This window comes from Nannospalax galili, unplaced genomic scaffold, assembly GCF_000622305.1.
Source record: "Nannospalax galili isolate Female #2095 unplaced genomic scaffold, S.galili_v1.0 scaffold873, whole genome shotgun sequence".
NCBI classification, from domain to species: domain Eukaryota; kingdom Metazoa; phylum Chordata; class Mammalia; order Rodentia; family Spalacidae; genus Nannospalax; species Nannospalax galili.
Window position 1 is genome coordinate 1,279,310 of NW_008334005.1, and position 13,283 is coordinate 1,292,592.

Genomic DNA, 13,283 nt, shown 5'->3' on the forward strand with positions numbered 1-13,283 from the left:
AGGGAAATTTTGATTATTAAAAAAAATTACATTTTCTTCTGAAATACGACATTGAGTTTAAGAATTTAAACATAAAAAGATAATTCAGATAAAGTTTGAGAACTGACAAGAAAAATCCATACCAGTATTGAAATGGAATCCAATTCAAGTCACAGAGAAAGGTGTTAACAAGAAAGAACTTAAAGAGGATCTTTGTGTGTATGTGATATGCGTGAATGTGTGTTAGTGTGTGTGTGTGCATATGAGTTCACAGATGCATGAGTGTGGAGGTGCACATTTGTCCCCAAGTGTGTGAAGGACAGAAGAGAGCCTGGAGTGATGCTCCTCAGGCCTCATGTGTCATCCACTGTTCCTTATTTTGTATTATTTATTATTTGTGTATTTATTTATATTTATTCATTCATTCATTCATTTATTTATGAGTCAGAGTATTTCCTTGACCAGGAACACAGCAATTAAGGCAGGCTGGCTGACTGTCAAGCATGGTTCCTCCCATCTCCACCTCTACAAGTTTGGAATTTCAAACACAAGCCACCATGCTCAGCTAGACCATTTGTTTTGTTGGGGTTTTTTTGTTTGCCTGTTGGTCTTTGGTTTCTGATCTATTTTTTATATAGTTGACTGATAAGCACAAGAACTGACTTAGTGAAGATTGACCAGATACTAAGACTGTACAGCTTTACAAGTACAATATAGCAACAAGAAACTGTAAAATAACCATTAAGGTTTATCATAAATGAAACTGCATAAATGAAATTCCTCAGTGACATATTCCATACATTATTGATGCATTATTTTCAGTAAAGTGAGCAAAATATTCAGATATTTTTAGTCTTTTCAATTTTTTTTTAACTTTTACAAAAACTTTATTGAGAATTTCATACATGAATACAAGGTATTTTGATCAAATCCATGCCCATTTCTTCCCTTTCAACACCTCCCATATCACCCCATTACTTTTTCTTTTTCTTTATTTTTCTTCTTTCATTTATTTATTTTTATGGGACTTTTGGGGTACTCTATCATTCCCCTTCTGAAAAGGTAACTCTAAAATCTTTTAAGGATTATAGACAACCTCCCAAATACTTTTGACATTTTTGGCCTTTGGAACAGAGTATATTGCTAACAGTCCCAAGGACATTTTGATTTTAGCCAAGAAACTGGCTGCTTTTCTTTGGGGTCTTTTTACCTTAACTGTATAGTCAATTCCTACCTACTATTCTTATCACGCCATCCTCTGAAGGAGTTACCCAAATTGCCAATACAGATACAGACCACTCTGGCTTCTTCCATGCTGAACAGGGATGCCAGGTGAGGCAATTAGAGCACCCATTCAGTGGGTCTATCTAAAAGACTCCCAAATTGCATAACTCTTAACTCTTAGGGGAAAAGAAAGTACTTGAATAGTGAATAGGAGATGTGAAGGAGAAGTAAAGGCAAGAATAATTAGCATTACAAGTTCTAGATAGGGAACTAGAAAAAAAGAAAAGGGCAATTTTCAAATGTTCATATAAGAGTTCATTGGAATTCCTTGACAAGGGCTTCCAAAAGCATCCTTCTATTGGGTTCTTCCTCATTCTTCTTTTGTCTTCCAAGGCTGGACTCTAGAGTGATGGATTCAGGATTTGCTTTCAGGTGTTTTGATCACTGTGGGACTGGTTAGAATCAGTATTACTTCCCTCTCAAAGGCTTCTAAATACGGGGAGAAAACAAATTTATCCATCACTTTAGAACAACAACTGGTTATCTCCCTTAGCTACAGGTGGGAACTACAGTATTAGAGACCAAGATTTGAAGTCTTACATGTAAGCAGCACTTTCTGGTTAGGAACAAAATCATCAATGAGAAATGATTGTCTAAATAACTTTTTATATAAGCTTAAGCCTAATGTCTGGGAAATGTAATCCCTTGAACTCTTAAAGAAATATAGTGATAACTTTATTCTTTGGTTATATTTTCCTTTGGGGTGTTTAAGACCATACAGTTGGCCCAAATAAATCAATTTATTTTTACACTTAAGGTCATTTGAGCACCTGTTCCCCAGGGATCACATGGGCTTGGGTGGAGCTCCTGGCTCCTTTCTTTTACCAGTTCCATCTATGTGAAGATAAGTCAAAGGTCCTGGTCGACCATGTCTGGCTGCACTTGGAAGCATGAATGAGATGTTCCCTCTGAGTTGACCCTCCTCTTTGTAGACTGGACACTCGTTTGAGTCCATCTTCTAGTATCTCCATGTCTTCCATGAACAAGAGGACAGGTGACTCACCACATTTACAGGAAATTTTGAGAGATGTTCCATAGTCCCCTGGAACTTGGCTGACCTTGGAGGGCAATGGGCAAAAACTGTCCTTTAAGCCCCTCTGACCACATTAGTATAGTAGAGTATGGTATGGCTGTTAAACATCCAATAATGTTAGTTCTGCCAGTCTGATACTTTTAATTATCTAGTTCCGCCAGTCTGATATTTTAATTATCATGTGCTATGTAGATAAGGCTTAGGTAAAGAACCAAATATTCTCAGATAAACATTGACTAGATTTATATTTTTTTCTTAATCTAGTTGACTAAACTATGAACACAGAAATTTTAAGATCACGTGTATATTATTTTTGTCTCATCCTTTATATATAACAGACCTAAACAGACCTTCATCACTTGCTTAGGCTTTCTCGTTTTTTCTATTTTGGAAAATATCTCCATTCACATATCCTTTTAGCATCCTTTACATTCTCATTTTCTTTCTTTTTTTTTTTAAAAAAAGTAATTATGAGACATAATAGCATTAAGAAATAAATTTTCTGTCAATTGTGAAACTTATTTTCCTGGGTATGCTAAGCAATGCTTATTCCCTTTTAAGGTTCTAGTGTCAAATCAATGTTTCTTAAAAGTTTTACTGGGGAACCAATGAATTTATTGAGTTTATTTACCTAGATAATTGAAGGTTTGCTGAGGTGTATGTATAACCTGAGGGTATGCACACTAAGAGAATAAATTAGTATTTCTAAAATATTTTATACCATCAATTTAAATTTAAGGTGTTTGTACAAAGCTTGCAAGTACGTGAAACCCAGACTTAAGAAGATTAGAGTTGAGGGCCTGGAAAGATGGCTCAGTGGTTAAGAGGGCTGGCTGATCCTGCAGATGACAAGGTTTCATGAATCTCGGCACCTACATGGTGGCTAGCAACCATCTGTAACTCCAGTTCCAGGGGATTCAATGCTACTTCTGTCTTCCATGGTCATTGTATGACATGGGTGACATGAGCACACTTAGACATAGGAAGGCATAACATATATAAAAACCAAAGTAAATGGAAATTTTTAAATCAGTGGTAGTTACTTTTGATTAATGATTAATTTTAAATATTAAAATATGAACTTAAAGCTGAAATTTTCTTTGAACTTTATTAATGCCAGAATGGAAAATGGAATATAAGGAAATAATTAAAAGAAATATAGCTTCACATTTGAAGGTATTAAAACACTCTTTGAAAAGTGAAAACAAAGGGTTGGCAAGAAATGATTCATGTCCACATCTTCAACATAGAAAGGAAATTTGGGAAAGAAATAACAACACACAAAGAAGTTGAATATAATCCAGCTAAAACAAGTATTCAGCAAGAGAATGGAAGGCACATGAAACATCCTCCCTCAGCCTCAGTGTGAGATAAAGGTTCAGAAGATCATGTGATCTACTGTGATAAATTGTGTTGATAGATGCAACGGTATTGGCATGAAAAAAAAAAGAAAACCATGGCCATCCCAAGGATAAGGACTATGTAAGAGGAATGTTTAAACCCAATGACCCCCTTACACATTAAAATTAGTTGAGATTTGCTAGAATTTATAGCATACAAGCTTTAATAAAACAAAAAGACAGCTGCACTTAGTGAATAATTTTCAGTAATTTTTATAAATAAGTATATAATGAAATTGCAATATTTATTTTTCTTAGGGGCAAGTGATATACATAAATTCTGCAAACTAAATTTTAATATAATATACTCTTACAGAGAGCTAGAAAAGTTCTTTAAAATTACTAGTATCCAAAAGTCATATTTGTAATTCACTTAAAATACTGCCATTCTCTTTTTGAAAGTGATTACATATTTCAATCAATTGTCCTGTGCAAGCAAAAAGAAAAAAAACAAATCACTTGTATTTCAGCTAAAATGCAAACTGATTTACAAAATCATGGTAGGAATAATCATTTATTTAAGAATAGTTGCAGTGGCAGGGCTGGAGAGATGGCTCAGTGGTTAAGAGCATTGATTACACTTGCAGAGGCCCAATTCCCAGCATCCACATGGTGGCTAACAACTGTCTGTACCTCCAGTTCCAGGAAATCTGACACCCTCTTCTGACCTCCATGGGCATGGCGGGACCTAACTAAATGTAGCCATTATACTCATACAAGTGAAATAAAAATAATAAATAGAATTGTTAAAAAAGAGCAGTTGCAGTGGCAAGAGGAATATAGAAAGAAACTAATTTAAGTGAAATTACTTTAAAATGGTGTATATTAAAGAAAAGTTAAAATTCTAATAGTTGAATAGCTTAGTACATAAATGGCAAATGTGAATAAATCAGGTATGTGTTTTAGGAATGGAAATACAGAGATGATCAAAAGTACAAATAGGAATATTCCTACAGTTCTTTCCTTTCACCATGTAATGTAACAGTAGAGATGCAAAACACACAAAGCAAATTCAATTGGATGAATTTGTTGATCACAATGAGATTAAGTTGACAAGGGTGTAAAGAAGCTTAGAGTCCAGCAGAGAATGGACTCTGTGAGTGCTGAAGGGTTTCCAAGTCATCTGAAGCCTAAATGACAGGTGCACTGAGCTCAGTGGTAACAACTAGAAGGAAGCTTGCAAACTGCAACTGTATAACAAGAATTTTCTTCACCCTGAAAAATACTGGAAAGACTCCTAAAATTACACACACACACACACACACACACACACACACACACACATACACACACATACACACACACACAGACAGACACATATAAAGGGAGATCTTTTCTCAAAAATCAAGTACAAATATGACTTTTGGATACTAGTAACTTTAAAGAACTTTTCTAGCTCTCTGTAAGAGTATATTATATTAAAATTTAGTTTGCAGAATTTATGTATATCACTTGCCCCTAAGAAAAATAAATATTGCAAATATCCTATTTGATGGATCTATTGTGCCTGCAGCTAAGTGGACATCAGAACTTCATTCTGGTTTCCTTAATTTTAGTCTCTGAGGAATTCTGCTCACTCAAGTTTGATATTTCCCAGCCATTAACTATGTCATTTTATGAAATGCTGCCTTTCCTAAACTACTACCTGCTGCTAAGTGAGCGTCCAGAAGAGCCTCTGTACAATATATCCATATCTCTAGGATGGCAAATTATTCATTTATATGTAGGGATAACAATAAAAGAAGATGTCAAGAAACTGTGAAGGAATGGAAAGAATGTAGGAGGCGTTGGAAGGGAGAGGAATTGAGGAAACGATGTAAATACAGTATTACATATGAAATCCTTCAGGAACAGTTTAAAAATTTAAAAGGTAAAAGAGTTTTCAACTAGGACTTTACACCATTTCATTTCTTTCCATCTATGCTAGGTAATTTTCTTTGCTATAAAATAAATGATTTTAATAGTCCAATAAAAGAATCTTGAATCTTAATTCCCTTTATTTCTGCTTCATATGCTTACTATTTCTTAAGAAAATTACTTATTAAATCAATTGACTTCCATCAGAAACACTTTCTTGTGTGTGTGTGTGTGTGTGTGTGTGTGTGTGTGTGTGTGTTTCCTCTAAGAATGCCTGCCTTGTTTGTTTAATTGCTTGTTGATTTTTTGAGGCATGGTCTCCCTGTAGCCCCAGCTGGCCTGAAATTCATTATGTAGAACAGGCTGGCCTTGATCTCACACAAACTGGCCCATCTCCACCTCCTGAGTACGAGGTTTAAAGGCATGTACCACTACATCTGGCTCAACCTGTCACCAAAACTTATACCTATCTACAGGTTGTTGTTTTTTGTTTTTTTTTTTAATAGGAAAATTGGTATCATCAATAGAAACCATAACCATAAAATCGGAGATTTGAAGATCAAATTTTGTGGAGATACTTTGGGGTTTTCAATGCAATAGCTAGCCAGTTAATACATGAGCAATTAGAAAATCAATAAATAAAAGAAATAAAACATTCTTCTAAATATGCCCTATTTTTTAAAAATTAACAAAAATGAAAATCTTTAGGTATAAATAATTAAATGAACATCTAAAATCTATGTAAAAATTATACAAACCAGCATTTCAAAAATATAGTTCTTATAAGACAGTATAAATAAAAATATTTTGAAGCAGAAAGGAAGTAAATGTTTAGCGTACAAAGAACATAAATACAAACGTTTGAAAATTTCTTATCACAAAATAAAATAGGAAAATAATGGATTAGATTTTTTAAGATGGTAAATTAAATAAGAAAAGTAATGTATACATTCGTTTTCATACACAGTACTCTAAAATTTAAGGCAAAATAATGAGGTTTTGCAGATCAACCGTAGTGCACATATAGTATTGCTAAAGTTACTGGATGAATTGCCTGTAAGAGTGCTCCTCAAGCATCGTCATTCTTTGCAAGGTGATGCAGATCCTTTGAAAGTCAATCTAGAAGTTTCTGACCAGCTAATCATAATGCTGAACTTTTCAGCTATGCTACTAAGTGTGCATGCAGTGTACTGAATAGGCTTAGTTGCCAACTTGACACACCTGGGTAGAGGAAGCCTCAGTTAGGGAATTTCCTCTGTTGAACTGGCCTGTCACTATGTCTGTGAAGCATTTCTTGGGTGTTAAGAGATGTGGACGGGCCCAACCCACTGTGGGCAGTGCTACCGCTGGACAGGTTGTTCTGTGTTGAATAAGAAAGCAAACTGATCAAGGACCAGGAGACCAAACCAGTAAGCAGCGTTCCTCCATGGCCTGTGCTTTAGCTCCTGCCTCCAAGTTCACACCCTTGGTTCATACTTTGGGCTCCCTTAGTGAACTATGACCCAGGAGATGGAAGCCAAATAAACCCTTTCCTCTCCAAGTTCGTATTGGTCACAGTGTTTTGTGACAGAAATGGAGAAGCAAACTAGCACACAGTGGATCCAGAAAAGCATGTTGTCTCCTGATTGGCTGGTTCCTCCAATGGGCGGGGCATGACACAGAGTGAGTGGGAACTAGGCAGGGAAGCTGGGACCCGTCTTGGGATGGAAGCCAGGAGCCCCTGGTAGAGCATGATGATGTAGGAAACCTGCAACCAGCGCAGCAACTCAAAGACAGAATGGACTGGCTCCCTGTGGACCTGGGGTGAGATCGCTGGCCCCCGAGGTGTGAGTGAATGCTAACAGGGCTATGGGCATGGCACAGTCTAAGGCGGGCTCTGAGTCGCAGAGGTACAGGGCTAGGCACTGGGTACTCATTCCTTTGTAAGTTAATAAATATACATAAAATATATTATATTGTTTGTCTGATTGTGCAGGAGACCCAGAGAGAATTTGGGCCACAGAAGTGGCATAGTCTGACAAGATATGATGAAACTGAGAATGAGTTTTAGAAGAGCTCTAATGGTGGTGCTGATGTGGTTTTGGCAATGGATTACTAAAAAGAGGCCAGCCACACAGAAGCATGGGCCACAGCTATGTTGTAAATGTGGGGATATGTTGTGGGTATGTGAAGATTAGTTAAAAGCTACTCAAAGACTAGAAAATCTTTTATCTGCTCTGGATGCAAAGGGAGTTCCCAGAAAAATAGAGCAGCCACTTTGCATGATAAAAGATGTGGCTAAGGTGGGAAAAGCTGAAAAGGCAGACCCAGGCACAGAGCTGGAGACAGGAAAGTCAGAACACTTTGACTTGTGTAAAGTTGAAGGACTCAGAGAAGAGGACAGATAATAGTAAAAAGTAAAAAAGAAAAGCTAACTGTATTATAGTTAGGAAATATTCCATGCTGGAAGTGTTAAATCTAGGAAAAAGCTACAAGCAAGCAAGCAAGCAAGCAGAGAGCCCCTGGCCACATGGCTTGTGAGAGTATGTGATATGGGAGCAAATAATGTAAGTCTAAGTCCTTCAGAAGCTTCACAGCTGAGTTATGTAACCACCCCTCCATCCTTATGATATACGCTGTTCAACCTAGGCCAATGCAGGGTGGTGAGCAGTCCTTAATGGGATGGCTGGTTGAAGGCATTAAAGATACATGGTTGTCATCAAGGGAGACTAACATGATTAGCAGGGACTGGAGGACCATAAAGGAGGGGCAGGCATTACTGAGAGAACCAGGTGTGAGAAAAGCAATATATGATGTCCAGTTCACTGGGCCAGATGAGACTGCATTCACCGGAGATATGAAGGAAAGCTTAATTCAACTGAGACCTCAAAAATGGTATGGGGCTTTAATGGCTTTACTAAGCCCTTTGATGGGACAGCATCTTTGTAAAGGGAGAGAGGCTTTGGCAAATCTAAATGATTCTGACCAGCATGTAAAACATGTCTGTGAAATAACAGAACACCCTATAAGAGATATAAAAAAGACCAGACAGAGGAAATGGTCTACTATGTTGAGCCCAAATTCCCAGAAAAAAAATTGATTGAAAACCAAATTCTGTGCTAAGGTGTTTTTGGAAGGCTTTAAAACCAGAAGAACAGTTTATAAAGGAGAATCGAAGGAAAGCAACTGTACAAGGAGTGGTTAAGAATCCCCAAGGATTAAATAAGATGCATTTCTCTTCTGATAAAGGATATACTAGAGATGGAAGCAGGCTTTCCCACTAAGTTCTCCCCCAGAAACCTGGTATGGTCAATGGGAAGATGACAGACATGGTTACAGTCAGGAGGAAGACCCAGAGCCTGTCTGACTCAGGGAACCAACAAGTACAGGGAACAGGAGAAGCCCCCTGCCTCCTTAGCCCAGTGCAGGGTCAGACAACTGGGGCCAACACCTGTAAGTGTATCAAGAATAAAAGAATCAAAAGGGATAACTAAAAATCATAATGAGCTAACCAAATCAATGCCTCATACCCATGCTATGGTACCTAACAAGGATCTATGGAGAAAACCGTTAATATGAATGGACAAACCCTTTCCATGCTTTATGAGACCTTGTCTATGAGTGATTTAATATGTAATGTTGATGTTCTTTCAAGTGTTTTACAGATGTGAAACCCATTTGAAAGATGCCTGAAGAAGCAAAGGCCTGCTATAGTACCAGAAGTAAGTTGCCCCACTATGAGCTGTTAGTGAGAGAGAGATCCTTGAGGTCCTCCAATTCACCAAGGCTATTGCCATTAATGACGGTTGTATACTAGAAAGGTTGGTAAGGCCATGTTGCTGAGGACCCTGCATGTTGTGAGCGTGTGAGAAGAAGAAGAGATGGAACTGAGACTAAGCCAAAAAACTGTGTGGCACTGGATGGATGATGTTCGTATTGCCAGAAGGCTCTATACAGATGTTTGGGGAAGAAAGGATCCCTTTTAAGTCTACTCCATGATGGACCCATGTGCTGCACACTATGGACATGCCAAGCAATACCTGCAAGTACAATAATGGCTCAACCACATATGTAAAACTGACATATTTCTAATTGGATAAGGCCCGCTCCTAGGGGTGGAACACACATCTGGTGCTCCAACTCCTTTTGTTGAGAAAGGCTACAGGACCTAATGGAGGAGCCATCATAAGAATATTGTTTAATGAGTATAGTACACCTACTGGGATATCGTCTAGGCATTTGTATTTACATTCATGTTTGTTTAAATGTGTCTATTTCCTTCCATTTGTTTTATAGTTGAAGAAACACCACTGAGATAGATCAGTGACCACGGCCTAAAAACGACCCATAGGGAGGCCCAAGAAGCCACTCTCTTGCCATGATACATGAGAGATCACCTTACATCTATTACTGGTAGAGCATGATGGTGTAGGAAACTCACAGCCAGCACAGCTGGCCCAGGAGGCATGAGCAAATGCTAGACAGGCTATGGGCATGGCACGGTCTGATAGGCAGGCTCTGAGTGGCAGCTGTGCCGGGCACTGGGTGCTCATTCCTTTGTAAGTTAATAAATACACATAAAATATATGGTTTGTCTGATCACACAGGAGACCCAGAGAGAATTCGGGCCACACATGTACACACTGATCATGTGATGGTTCATAGCATCTTCAAAAATCATTTTGTAATGGAGTATAAGAGCAATAAAATGAAACAAATAGCATTGCATTTTAATCCTAGTACAAAACAAATATCCATGAGTCCATAATGATATACAGCAAAGAATGATTAAATAGTTTAATGAGAGGAGACAAGTCTTTTGCAATATAATTACAAATAACTGAAGAAGTCCTTGGTTATTAAGTGTGGATTGTACATATCAACACACAGCAACTGTGCTTAGCTGTACTAGCTCTCCACCGGACCAAGCCAGTCAAAATTTCGGCATAGATGGGGGTGAGGCTCACAATGTCCCACACCTAACCAAGGAGATCTTGGAAGTTAATGGCTGCTGGGGGAAAGATAGAGAATTTTGTTAGGAGATTAGCTACTCTTAGGTTTCCCATGCTCCAGTGGATAGTCTCACATTTCTGTGCATATGAATAGCCCTAAGTGGACTCAGTATCACCATGCACAAGACCTATGTAAGCTTAAGAAAACAAACCCCACACAGAACTATGAAACTGGAGAACAAGCCCCAATGTTAGTCGAAGAATTAAGACAGCTGATTACTACTGAGTGAGCAAGAGATTGATCTTCTTAAAGAGAGGGACTGTAGAGAGTCTGCCTAGACCCTAGTGGATGAGGGTCTAGGAAGTCCTAAAGGACTTCTGGGGACACTAACTTGATGTGTTAGGCCTTGACACAAATGACAGCATGTATAATTCTAGTGGGGTGGGAGATTATGGGGGATGCCAATGAAGAAAGGCATAAAAAGACGGTAAAGATTAAGATGTTCCATATGGAATACACAAAATTTCAATTAAAAGTTTTAAAAAATATAGCATATTAGAAAAAGAAGAAAATTAAACTTTAAAAAGTAAATAGGATTATAATTAAATTTAATATAATAAAAAGGGTATTAGATTTTTTTCAAAATTCAATTCCCTGAAGTAAAATTAATGCTTGAGCATCTATTTACAACAACAACAACATTTTTTAAAGATAATTTGCTTAGGAAAAAAAAACAACTTTTAAACACTATTACTAAAAATTCAGAATTAGTTGCTGTCTTTCTGGAAGGTCAAATAAAGAAAACCAGAGGATTTCACCAACTGAAGCATCACATCAAACACTCCATTCGCCTGGAGAGAAAAAAACTGTGTCCAGATAATTCAGACCTGCACCTGTAAAACAAAATTCAAGGATATGAACTTTAAGGGTCTAGTGTGACAACTTCATCTGAAAACTTATCCATGTGGACTTTAGAGATGCTGGAAAATCTACTGTCCCCAGATACAATTTAATAGTTTCAGATGTTTAATTTTTCATTTGTATATTCCTAAATGATAAAATAATGCTAATTTTGATTTGAATTAAGTTATAAATGATGATGTTATTATCTTTCATTAGTTCGTATTTTCTTATGATTATTTGTTTACCCAGCACCCCTACCTTACTTGACTAATTTTCATGTTTAAAAGATTCACATTTTTTCACACTTTGTAAAAATATATATGTATTTTTCTACTTAATAAAAATATATATGTATTTTTCTACTTATTCAGTATAATTTGGACAACCCACTTTTCAAATTCAATGTTTTATATCTCTATCTATCTATCTATCATCTATCTATCTATCTATCTATCTATATCTACTTTTTAACTGAATCCAAATATTCGAGTAAAAGACCCTATAACATGTTCCATTATTCAAGAACACTATTTTCTCTAGATAGAGGTACCCAAACACTTGGGTTAATTATTCTTATCCAAATTTTACAAAAGGCATCACTCTCTAATAGCAATAGTATTCATATATTCATGATATTTTATACTTCAAGTGCTGATGTATCTTGATTAAATGAGCATCTAAGGTGTCCTATATAGTACACTTAGCTGGGATAAAAATAATAATTAAAAGAGTATTTGTATTTTAGTAATAAAAGGAAATGGACAATGTTACAATGATTCCTTCTAGAGTCCCTTTTCCACTTCTACTCATTAAAAAAATAGAAGTAGTTGGTTATGTCTTCAGGTCTATAAAATTCTGATTTTCTAACAGATTGATCTCTTGTTTATATTGTTATTAATATTTTTATATAAATGAAGATATTCTTGTTAGAATAAAGTTTAAAGAATACTATATTTTTTGCATGTTATAAATTTTAAAATAAAAACGTGGATCATGACTTTGGGGCAAGGGAGATTTGAAAAAGAAGGCCTGGGGGAGTTGTAGTGGAAAAGTGGGAGACGAATATGGTTAATGTGGATTTAAATATCCATGGAAACTTTAAGGAATAAATACAAACTTAAAAAAGAATCTGGAAAAAGTTGATGTGCTCTGAACCAAGGTATTGAGCAGCAATATTGACAAATCCTAGTGGTAAAAGTCATTGGTAAAATTAATGAGAATGACCTGTTAACTCTGTGCCCCTTCTTCCACAAATCAAAGATCCCAATTCTATCATAAGAAAAATAAGAGACAATTTACAGTTAAGGAATAATCTGACAAATACAGGACCAAATCTTTGCAAAACTGTCTTTTGAGAACCTTGTTATTGCCAACAGGGCCGTGAATATGCTTTGACAAAACATAGTAATTTCCTGAATTTCATTAGGATAAGAATGAGGATATCAAGGAGAAATTTTGACTCCAGTTACTATGTTACTGTTGGTTTATTAGCCTTATCTGATACACCTGAGTGTGTAAGATGTTAATAATACACACATCAGTTGTTTCTTAGTTGGAAACTCTTGTCTTATTTTCCAAATTTTATGAATGTATAACTATTTTAAATTAGAAACTCAGTTAGTATAGGAAATCAGTACATGCACACTCCTTTATAAATCATGCAGTCATGCAGAAAACACTTCAGATATTAGCCTTATCTGATACACCTGAGTGTGTAAGATGTTAATAATACACACATCAGTTGTTTCTTAGTTGGAAACTCTTGTCTTATTTTCCAAATTTTATGAATGTATAACTATTTTAAATTAGAAACTCAGTTAGTATAGGAAATCAGTACATGCACACTCCTTTATAAATCATGCAGTCATGCAGAAAACACTTCAGATATCAGATAT